The sequence below is a fragment of the Heterocephalus glaber genome, unplaced genomic scaffold, assembly GCF_053883595.1.
Source record: "Heterocephalus glaber isolate CG9 unplaced genomic scaffold, H.glaber_assembly_v1.0 deba00001145, whole genome shotgun sequence".
Lineage (NCBI taxonomy): Eukaryota > Metazoa > Chordata > Mammalia > Rodentia > Bathyergidae > Heterocephalus > Heterocephalus glaber.
Genome location: NW_028258202.1, coordinates 931990 through 944705, shown reverse-complemented (window position 1 = coordinate 944705; position 12716 = coordinate 931990).

The window sequence follows — 12716 nt, the reverse complement described above, 5'->3', positions numbered from 1 at the left end:
TGATGGCCAGAGAGAGTGAGCATTTTAAAAATATATCTGTTGACCATTTGTATTCCTTCTGTGAAGTGTCTGTTCATTTCTCTTGCCCATTTCTTGACTGTGTCTTTAATTTTAGTTAGTTTAATTTTTTGAGTTCTTTGTATATTGTAGATATTACTCTTCTGTCTGAAGAGTAGCTGGCAAATTTTTCCCCATTCTTTAGGTTGTCTCTTCACTCTATTGATGAATTATTTTGCTGTACAGAAGGTTTTTAGTCTGATATTATTCCATTTGTTGATTCTTGTTATTTCTTATGCAATTAAGGTTTTGTTTAGAAAATCCTTTCCTACATCTATGTCTTCAAGTGTTTTACCTATTTTATCTTCCAGTAGGTTTAATGTTCCTGTTTTAGTGTTTAGATCTTTGGTCCATTTTGATGTTAATTTAGTATATGGTGAGAGATATGGGTCCAGTTTCAATCTTCTGTACACAGATAACCAGTTTTCCCAGCACCACTTGTTGAATAGGCTACCTTTCCTCCTCCAACGTATGATTTTGGCTCCTTTGTTGAAGATCAAATAGCTGATTGTGTCTGGGGAAGTTTCTGTATCCTCAATTCTGTTCCACTGATCCATGTATCTGTTTTTATTCCAGTATTATGCCTTTTTTTTTTGGTACCAGGGATTGAACTCAGGACCTTGCGCTTTCGAGGCAGGCACTAGAACCATTGAGCTAAATCCTCGGCCCTATGCCACTTTTATTACTATTGCTTTGTAGCATAGCTTGAAGTCAGGTATTGCTATGCCGCCTGCTTTAGTCTTGTTGCCAAAAATTGCTTTTGCTATTCTGGGTCTCTTCTGGTGCCATATAAATTTTAGGATTTTTTTCTAGATCTGTAAACTATGCTGTCAGTATATTGATTGAGACTGCATTGAATCTGTATAACAGTTTTGGGTGTATGGCCTTTTTGACAATATTGGTTCTACCTATCCAGGAGCAGGGGACATCTTTCCATTTTCTGATATCCTCTTCAATCTCCTTTTTCAGAGTATTTTAATTTTCTTTGTAGAGGCCTTTCACTTCCTTGATTAGGTTAATTCCTAGATATTTCATTTTTCTTGAAGCTACTGTGAATGGTATTGTTTTCATAATTTCCTTCTCATCCCCTTCTTTGTTGGTGTACACAAATGCTAATGACTTTTGTGTGTTGATCTTGTATCCTGCTACATTGCTGAAGGCTTTTTTCTTTTTTTTCTTTCTTTCTTTTTTTTTTTTTTTGGTATTGGGGATCGAACTCAGGACCTTGCCACTTATAATGCAGGTACGGTGCCACTGAGCTAAATTCCCAGTTCTTTCTTTTTGTTTTTTGAGACGGGGTCTCATTATGTAGTTCAGGCTGGTCTTGAACTCAATTGGAGGCCAGGCTGGCCTTGAACTCTCATCAATCCTCCTGCCTCAGTCTCTCAAGTCCTGGGATTACAGGCTTGCACCACCATGCTGGCCTGAAGTTGGTTATTGATTCTAAGAGTTTTTTGATGGAGTTCTTTGGGTCTTCTATGTAGAGTATCATGTCATCTGCAAGCAATGATAATTTGTGAGCCAAGCATGGTGGCGCATGTCTGTAATCCCAGTACTTGGGAGGCTGAGGCAGGAAGATGGTGGTGAGTTTGAGGTCGGCCTGAGCTACATAGTGAGTTCAAGGCCAGACTGAACTACACAGTGAGACTCTGTTTCAAACAAACAAACAATCAAAGAATGATAATTTGAGTTCTTCCTTTCCTATATGTAGTATCTCTTTTATTTCTTTTTCTTGCCTAATTGCTCTGGCTAATGTTTCAAGTACTATGTTGAATAGAAGAGGTGATAGTGGACATCCTTATCTTGTTTCTGATTTTAGGGAGAATGCTTTTAGTTTTTCCCCATGTAATATGGTTCTGGCTATTGGTTTGTCATATATGGCTTTTATCATATTCAGGTATGGTCCTTCTATGCCTATTTTCTTCAGAGTTTTTATCATGAAGGGATGTTGGATTTTGTTGAAAGCCTTTTCTTCATCTATTGATATGATCATATGGCTTTTGACCTTGCTTCTGTTTATGTGATGCATTGCATTTATTGTCTCACATATGTTGAACCATCCTTGCATAGCTGGGATGAAGCCTACATATTCATGATGTATCATTTCTGATAATGTGCTGCATTCTATTTGTTAATATCTTGTTGAGGATTTTTGCATCTATGTTCACTAAGGAGATTGGCCTATAGTTTTCTTTTTTAATTGAGTCTTTATCTGGTTTTTGGGATCAGGGTGATATTGGCTTCCATTAATGAATTTGGGAGCCCTTCATCCCTAAATTTTTGTCATTTCTCCTTTTTCATTCCTTATTGTATGGGTTTGGTTCTTTTCTTTCCTTGTTTTGATAAGGTTGACTAAGGGTTTGTCTGTTTTATTTAATCTTTCAAAGAGCCAACTCTCCATTGATTCTTTGTATTGTTTTCTTAGTCTCAGTTGCATTAATTTCTGTTCTGATCTTTATAATTTCCTTCCTCATATGAGCTTCGGGCTTAATTTGCTCTTCTTTTTCTAGAAGCTTGAGGTTCAATATTAGGTTATTTACTTGAGCTCACTGTTTTTCTGATGTGGGAATTCAGCACTGTAAGTTTCCCTCATAGGACTGCTTTCGTTGAGTCCCATAAGTTCCAGCATATCATATTGGCATTATCATTTAATTGTAGAAACTGCCTAATTTCTTCTTTAATTTCATCTGTGACCCATTGGTTGTTCAAGAGGGTGTTATTTAATTTCCATGTGTTTATGTAGTGTTTCTGGTTTCCTTTGCTATTGATTTACAATTTCATTGCACTATGATCTAATAATATGTGTGGGATAATTTCAATTCCTTTGTGTTTACTTAAGCATGCTTTATGAGCTAGTATGTGGTCTGCTCTTTTTTTTTTTTTTTTTGGTACTGGGGATCGACCTTGGGACCTTGCGCTTTCCAGGCAAGCAGCGGCACCACTAAGCTAAATCCTGGCCCATATGTGGTCTGTTTTGGAGAACGTCCCATGTGCAGCTAAAAAGAGTGTGCATTCTGTTGTGGGGTAGAACACTTTGTAGACATCTACTCATTCTTTTTTTTTTCTGAGGCAGGCAGTGGCACCACTGAGCTAAATCCCCTGTAGACATCCACTAAGTCCATTTATTCAAAAGTTTGGTTCAGTTCTAATATTTCATTGTTGAATTTTGTCTAGTTGATCTATTTGTGACAGTAGGGTATTGAGAACCCCCATTACAATTGTATTAGTGCTTATTTGACTTTTCATGTCCATTAATATTTGTTTTATATAGTTGGGTGTGCTGGTATTTGGTGATATATATTTATGATGGTTATCTCTTCCTCTTGGATTGTTACTTTTACAAGGATGCAATGACATTCTCTGTCTCTGTTAATCAATCTTAGCTTGAAATCCACTTTGCCTGTAAATAGAATAGCTACTCTTGGCTTTTTCAGGGTTCTTTTTCAGACATGGAGTTTTGTTTTCCATCCTTTGACTTTCAGTCTATGAATTTCTTTTTGAGTTAAATGTGTTTCTTATGTGCAACATATTGTTGGATCTCATTTCTTGATCCATTCTGCAAATCTGTTTCTTTTGATTGGTGAATTGAGACCATTCACATTGATGGTTATAACTGATAGGTATTAGCTTATCCTTGTCATTATGTTATTTTCCTGTTGTTGGTTCCCCCTTTTCCCCAACTGTTTTATTACTTGCCTTGCCTGGTGTATTCATTCCATTGGGATTTATGGAATTGTTACCTTCATTATATTTTTTTAGAATATTCTTCACAAGTTTTTGGAGTGCTGGTTTGGTGGTCATGAATTCCTTCAGGTGTTCTTTATCATGGAAGTAACTTATTTTTCCATCAATTTTGAAAGATAACTTTGTGTAATACATCAGTCTGGGTTGGAGCACTCGTTGCCTTAAGGGTTTGTGTTATGAAGTCTGTTGTGATTCTGATGGGTTTTCCTCTATGAATGATTTGTTTCTTTTCCCTAACTGCTTTTGATATTCTGTTCTTGTGATAAATTTCTGGAATCTGAAGTATTATATGCCTTGGAGTAGTTTTTATCTGATCATGGCTATTTGGAGTTCTTTATGCTTCACTTATCTGTACGTCCAATTCTTTTGCCATGCTTGGAAATTTTTCTGGTATTACTGCTGTGAACAAATTTTTTATGTCCTTTTGTCTTGTCTTCTGATTTTTCATTGATTCAAATTAATCTTAGTCTTCTTTGCTTCATCTAGAAGCTGTTGTATTGATTTTTTGGTTCCTTTATGTTTTTAAGAAGTCTTTCATTGGATGATTGCCAACCACAACCCTGTCCTCCAGATCTGATATTTTATCCTCACTGGTTGACTCTGCTGTGTATACTTGCAATAGTATTTTTAATCTGCTGGATTTCTATTTGAGCCTGTTTATGGTATCTAGTTCTTTTCTGTGTTGGGCACTCATGGTTTCCATGTCTTTCCTAAGCTCTTCTATTTTTTTTTATCTGTATGTACTCTAGATTCACTAACCATTTCCCTCATTTTTTGTCATCATCTCTTTAATTATCTGTGTAATTATGTCTCTTTTGGCTTTGTTAAAGGACTTATTCATCTGTTTTGTTACTTCCACTGCTACCATTTCAGAAAATTCATCTGGGTGGCTTTTGATTTCTTCCACCTCACTGCTCCCTGGATTTGCCTCTGGTGAATTGAGGGATTCAGTTTCACCTTACTTCTATGTGTTCTCATTTTCTGTTTGTTTATTTGTTGAAGCTTGTAAGTTGCTTATGGTAGGTAGCTTTATTACTTATATTGAGACCTCCTTAGGAAATGACTACATTTCAGAGATGTCTTCAGGTATAGCTGGCTTTTTTTTGGCCTTTGAGTCTGTCCCAGGATCCTGCCTCTTTTGCTTATTAGGGATGAAAGATTGCAGCCTATTTGGCCTAGTACCAAGTTCTTTGGTACTGGAGTGTAGTATTGTTTATGACCTCCAGACAATCTAGGTATTGGCATAGAAGGAAGATCAATTGATCACAAAAACTATGTCGTTAGCTAAAGTTGTACAATTAGCAATAACAATAGCATCAAACACAGACTAGAAAATGACAAACTGTGATAACTAATAATTTGCCATCTTTAACCATAGGTACAAGATTTATAGTTATATAACAAACTCTAAGATAGATCAGAAAATTATATACAGTAAATATCTACTCAATAGAGCAGCTTTTCCCTAAGGGAAGAAAATTTAAAATAGAGAAGAGGAAAAAATAGAGAATTGAAAGAAAAAGATATTGGAAGCCAGGCATTGTGGCAGGGATCCACCTTCCCCCTTTTTTTCTTCTCCAAGTTGTTTTTTTCCAGTGTCTGGATTCCAAATCTTGGGGAGGCTGATTTGTTGCTGCTTACTGCCCCACTTTCTTCCCAGAAGTCTTCTTCCTCTTTCTTAATAAAGAAAACAAATTTATTTCTCACAGATCTGGAGGTAAAGAAGTCCAACATCAAGGTTCTGACATCTGATGAGAGCCTTGCTAAGTCACAACACAGCAGAGGGCATCACGTTGAGAAGGAAGAGAGGAAGGAAATGCTTACCTTATTTTTTATTATGAGACAGAGTTTTGCTAGGTTGCCCAGGCTGAGCTCAAATTTGTGATCCTCCTGCCTCAGCCTCTTGAACAGCTAGGATTATAAGTTATCTTTACTTTTATTTTCTGCTGTTCTTGTAGATATGTAGTGATACTTTACTGTGTTGCTAATTTTCATTTCTTTAATGCCTAATGATGTTAAAGATATTTTCATGTATTAATTGCCATTTATAGATAACATTGATGAAATGTCTCTGTGCATCATTTTCCAATTTTCTAATTGTATTTAAAAAAACATTTTATTTTGAGATAATTATAGATTTGTATGTAGTTGCTAGAAATAATGTATACTGGGCTTGGGATGTGATTTAGTGGTAGTGTTTATCTAGCATGCACAAGGCCTTAGGTTTCAATACCCAGTAACTAAAAAAAAAAAAATTGGCTGAGAGTGACAAGTGATAAACCTATTACCATAGACTTTGGTATTTTAACTGCAAATAGGTCTAAATATGGGGAAAAAAAGAAATGATGTGCATTCTTTATCTAGTTTTATCCAGTGGCAACAATTTGCAAAACAACAATACAGTGACAAATTAAAAATTGACATTAATGGAATCTATCCAGGTTATTCAGGTGACAAGTTTTACACGCACTCAAATGTGTTTGCATATTGAGTTCTATGTAGTGTTAGTGTATTTTAGACTTGTGTGCTCTCCATCAGTCTAGATCGAGAATAGTACTATTTATTTATTTATTTATTCTCTTAGATTCTTTTATTGGTACATTTTAGGCATACAATACGTTTACATTTATCATTGGGTGCTTGTACCTTTACATGATATATCTTGGTTCTTATTTTTCCCCATTACCTGTCCTCCCTTCACCCCTTCCACCCTCCCTATTTACAAAGACTTTGTTTCCATTTTTTCCTTTTCTCATAATTTTTCCTTTCCCTTCTTCCCTTTCCCCTACCCTTCCCATTTCCCCTACTCCTTTGGACCTTTTCTTCTTATTTCCCATTATCAATTATTCATTTTAATCATTATTTACACTTTCAGTTTCTCACACCAGAGAAACTGAGAATAGTACTATTTATAAGGATCCCTCATGCTAAACTTTTATATCGTCCTCCCTTTTTTTCTCCCTAATTTAGGACAATTACTAATCTGCTTTCTATTATTATTTTGGCTTTTTGACACAGGGTCTCACTATGTAGTCCAGGCTGGCCTTGAACTCACTCTGTAGCCCAGGCTGGCCTCGAACTTATGGCTATCCTCCTGCCTCAGCCTTGCTAGTTCTGGGATTACAGGTGTGTGCCACCACCCAGGGCTCCTGCTTTCCATTATTATAAATTTATTATTCCAAGAATGTTATGGAATCACACAGTATGTAATACTTTGAGATTGACTCTTTTCACTCAGCATAATTCTCTAGCAATTCATTCATTTTATGTATCAGTAGTCCATTCCTCTTGGTTGCTGAGTAGTATTCCAAGCTATAGATGTAACACAGTTTGTTTAACCATTCACTTGAAAGCATTTAGGTTGTTTCCAGTTTGGGGTTACTATAAATAAAACTGTACAAATTTTTTTGTGATACTGAGGCTTTGGTATTTTAACTGCCAAGGGGTCTGCATATAAAAAAAGTGGCAAGTGCTCTACCACTGAACTATCTTCCTAGCCCCTTTTATTTTTTATTTTATTTTGAGACAGAGTTTCATTAAGTTGCAGAGGCTGGCCTCAAACTTACAATCCTCCTGCTTCAGCCTCCTGAGTAGCTAGGATTACAGACATGAGCCATGATGTAGGCCCTGCTATTATCTTTATTATTTTCTTCTGTTTTGTTCTTTGTTCTAGGTTACTTATTTACTTATCTGTTTGTACTGGGGTTGAACCCAGGACCTTCAAACCGAACTACACCCCCAGTTCTTTTTTTTTATTTTTTGAGACAGGGTCTGGCTAAGTTGTTATATTGCCCAGTCTAGGCTCAAACTTGTAATCCTCCTGCCTCAGCTTCTGAGAGTGCTGGGATTACAGGTGTGTACCACCATGCCTGGCTTTAAGGTTGTCTTTATGGTTTTTTTTTCTGTGCTGGGGATTGAACCTAGGGCCTTGCACACACTAGGCAAATGCTCACCACATCCCCAGCCTGCCTTTAAGTATTTTAAGATGGGAATTTAGGTTATACATTTGAGACCTTTCATTTTTTCTAATATAAACTTGTAATGCTATACATTTTCCTCTCACTACTGCTTTAGCTGTGACTTACAAATTTGTATTTTCATTTTAATTTAGTTCAATATTTGCTTTTTATTTTCCTGGAGACTTCCTTTCTGACCTATGGATTAGAGTGATGATGCATGCTTTGCAATCCCAGGACTCTGGGAGGGAGTGATGCAGGGCAATCACAAGTTTGAACCCAGCCTGGGCAACTTACAATTTAGCAATTGTCTCAAGATAAAAAGTTTTTAAAATGACTGAGGATGTAGATCATTGTGAATCCCCAGTACTCCCACCAAAGTATCTGAGCATTTGGCAGTTCTCTCAGTTCTCTCTCTCTCTCTCTCTCTCTCTCTCTCTCTCTCTCTCCCCCTCCCTCCCTCAGTACTGAGGATCAAACCAGGGCCTCACTTATGCTAAGTAAGTGTTCTTACCACTAAAGTACACCCCCAGGGCTGGGGATTTAGCTCAGTGGTTCTGCTGCCTGCCTCGAAAAGGAAAGGTCCTGAGTTCTTCCCTGGTACCAAAAAAAAAAAAAAAAAAAAAAAACTCAGCTAAAGTACACCCCCAACCCCTTTGAAACAAATTTTTATTTTGAGATAAAGTCTCCCTAAATTGCCCATGCTGGACTTGAACTTTCAATTCTCCTGCTTCAGACTCCAGAGTAGCTGTGATTACACACCCAAGTTCCTATTATCTTTCTATTATTTATTTTCAACTTGATTCCACTGTATTCAGAGAAGACCCACCGTATGAGTTCAGTTCTTTTACATTTGTTTTTTATGACCTAGAATATGGTTTCTCTTGGCAATTGTTCCCTGTGTACTTGAAACACATGGGTATTCTGCTGCATCATCAGGTGGAATGCCCTAGACACGTTGGTCCGAGCCTGTCAAAATTTAAATAAATAGAAATCTGTAAACATTCTTAATCTCCTTTGGGACTAGGATTATCCCTAAAATATTTCAAGATGGCAATTTTTTGGCAATATTAGAAGCGTCACTCTTTTTTGTTTGTTTGTTTTTTGGAACCAGGGATTGAACTCAAGACCTTACACTTACCAGGTAGGCATGGTGACACTGAGCTACATCCCCAACTCCTGTTTATTTGATTTTTTGAGACAGGTTCTTGCTATGCAGTCCAAGCTGACCTCAAACTCAGAGTAATCCTCCTGTCTCAGCCTCCCTTGTGCTGGGATTACAGGCATGTCACTTTTTTAAAATCTAAAAAAAAAATGCTTTCTTCAAAAATGAATATGAAGTTTCCTCAGTCTACTGGTCATTTTGTTGTCCTTTTTGCCTTTTTTTGGGGGGGGGTACCGGGGATCTAACTCAGGACCTTTCGCTTGCGAGGCAGGTGGCAGCACCACTGAGCTAAATCCCTGACCCTTGCCCTTTTTAATATAATAGTAATTAAGTATGCTGGGCCTGCTTTAAGAAGTAACATGACCCAGGTAGTAATCAGCATTACCTGACTTAAAATAATACAAAAAGTAATGTACAACGTGCCTCTTTATGTAAATTTTTAGTAAGTATAGTGAGGGTAGTGCTGGACCCCAGCTTGTGACATGAATCCTAGTGTTATCACCTATATTTGAAGCAGTTACAGGGCAGTTAACATTTCTGGGCCTCATCTATAAAAGAGGGTTCCTCATAGAGTTGTTGGGAGGATTAAATAAATTAATTTGAATAGAAGATCTAGAACAATGCTTGACACATAACACACTATCAATAAACATAGACAATGATTACATTGGCATGAGCCAGCAGCTTTTCCTTTTTTGGCAGGATATATCAGTGAACATAATGGAAGGTCTATGAGCTGATGTCAGGAGCTCGGAATGGCTAACAGTATAAAGTGCTTCACTCTATGAAAACGTATGAAGACCTCTCAGAGGCATTCCAAAAAACAAGAAGAAGCAATAAGCATACATATGTACACATGCACACACATTTAACAACAATGAACAAATTTCCATAGAATAGTAGTGTGGGTCAGAGCAGGCCTTCCTACCAATCACAGGCTAAGGACCACCTCCCCAGAAATCTTTAAGGGTCCTGGTCCTGCCTAGGGACCTGCCTAACTCCCAAACAAGAAGTAGCCCATAAATCAGTTCTTGGGGAAATCCCCAACTCAGGCACAGGTGCAAAACACCTCAAGGTGTCTGAAAGTAACCTTTGGCCAAGGACCAACTCATTATCTACTCATCCATATGGGTTGCAACTCATGGGTGCATTTATAACAGAGTGAATTGTGGGAAAGGACATGCGCAGTTAACACAGAGGATGTGACTCCGCAGGAAGTGCCACACACACCCAGGACAGCCCTCTGGGAGGGACTTGGACTCTTCATCAGAAATAAAAGACCTTTTCCACCATCCCCAGGGCCACTGTGAGCCTTTTTACTGGCCCACTCCCACTCTGCAGAGTGAACTTCTTTTCTGCCCTCAATAAATATACACTTTCACTGCCTCTTCTGTGTGTCTTGTCCAATTCTTCAGGACACCAAGAACTGGAAAGAAGCTCTACGGGACCCTGCATTCAGTAACATCCATAAAAAGAGTCTATTCAGAGAAATCATCTTCATGATGGAGACTATTGTAACTTATTATTCCAGATATTTGCTGGTGAAGACTACCCTAACTAAATGAATGGGTTAGCTGGAGGGACAGGACTAAGCCCACAGCCAGAAGCTGATAGAACTGACCTGAAGTACAAAAGTGTGAACAAATAAGAGTCTTAGTCCAAGGATAGCCTCTATAAGACAGACCTTAGAGAAGTGGATTTCATGAAAGGTTTACACATCCCTCTCTCTTGACTACGGGTACCTTGAGAACAGGGGCTCATATATTGTATCATCTCTCTAGCTTCTGTAGACTGGAGGTGACTCAGCAAATATTTGTTGATGAAGTTGAATGGAATTAATCAGGCCAAGAATGATGTCAAGGATTTCCAGACAAGCATGACAGAACAGGCAGAGTAGATTACCACAAGAAATCTGAGAACAGTATCCCTGAATGTAGCAGACAGATGGATGCATGATGGCAAAACTCCACTGGGAAAAGATGACAAAACATTGCCAAAAATTTGGAAAATCTATCTGTAATCATATTTACTACTGTAATCATCACTACTAACAACTGTTATTTTTGTTTATTCTCTTAGAAGGAGTGTCCATATGTATATCACTTGTCATTCATTAATTTATTCAACAAATGTGTATTGTGCACATGTGCCAGGCATGTTCTGCACATGGTTGAACACGGGTTGTAATAAAAATTTGCATACCATTTTGTAGCCTGCCTGTCTACTTACTGAGTATAAGCCAGTATTTCTCACAGTGTGTTTGGCTGAGCACAAACTGCCCCATGACAAGAAAGTTCCATGATCAAGAGAGCTTGGGAGCAGTTTAGAGCCTTTCTTGTGGCTGTGCACTACTCAGTTTCTTTTCTTGGTTGTCTTTCTCTAGCTGATGTCTGAAACTGTGGATAACTCCAGGGCTCATCCTGAGCTCTCTTCTCTTTTCTATTTATACTGGCTTCCCAGGTGAACTCTTCTGGCCTCAAGGCTTTAAATCATCATGGAAATTGTGGGATCCTTTGTGACACTTAAGGACATTACCGTATCTAGTTTAATGGAACCTCCTCTAAAGTCCCAACTGGGCAATTTATGGAGAGGTTGACTAAAAATTAAAAAATCAAAAGGGCTGAGGAAAGCTCTGGGTTCAATTCTCAGTATAACTCCCAGAAACTGAGGTTCAAGGAAACAAATTTGCCAAAGATTATACAACCAATAAGGAGCAGAACCAAGATTTGCATACATACCTGCCTGAATATGAAGCCTCTGTCATTTTCACTCGATTACACTGTGACATGAAAAAAATATTTCTGCTAGCATTTCCTGTTTCCCCCCCAAAGCATAGGACATTATTAACATGTTTTGAAAGTAGCAGATCAGAAAGGTTTCTTTACTGCTAATCTCAGAGCCTTTATTATACATTCATTTATGCCACTCCTATTGGGTACGTTGACACTTAAAGTGTTGGGGATACAGCAATGAGCCAGACACAAGATCCCTAGTCTCATGAAGCTTCTACTCCTGTTAGAAGTGACAGAAACAAGGTCCTATGCAGGGAAACACCTCAAATTACTTCAGATAGAAGAGACTGCTGTGCAGGGAATTAACAAGGTGATATGCTTAGATGGGAGAAGGAGGGGAGGCTACTTTTGAGGGTGTTATGGCTTATGTCTAGATGTATCCTCAAAGCCTCATGCAAATGAGGTGGAGGTTTTTTCTGAAGTGGCTGGATCTAGAGTGTGTGACTCTGGAATTGATTCAGGGTGCAATGCTAGGCTCAAGGGCACTATAATTAAGGGTGTGAGTGCTACCTGCCCTAAGTAGCCTGGATTAGATAAAAGAGGCAGAAAGATGCTGCTAAGGTCCCTACTTGATTTTTACTGTTTTTGTCTGCAACTTTGCCTTGGAGCCAGCCAAGTATGGACTGAAACTTCTACGAACTATAAGTCAAATAAACCTTTCCTCCCTTAACTTGTGGGTGTTGGGTATTTTGTCTCAGCAATGAGAAAAGTAACTAAGACAGAATTGGTACCAAGAAGTGGGGTCATTACTGTGACTACACCTGACCATGTGGTTCAGGAGTGGGAATGGCTTTGTGTAGTTTGGAAAGGTTCAGAGATGTGGTCTGAAAAAGTAGAGCTGGAATGTCTTAGACTGTATTGTATGGGAGATTCTGGTCAGAGCTCAGAAAACCAGAAGGCTGATAGAAATTCTGCCAGTAAAGACCAGGCTCAGGAGGTTTCTACTGGAAAGAAGGACTGCGTTGGCTCTTGGACTTCAGACTATGTGTGTTATACCTTGGC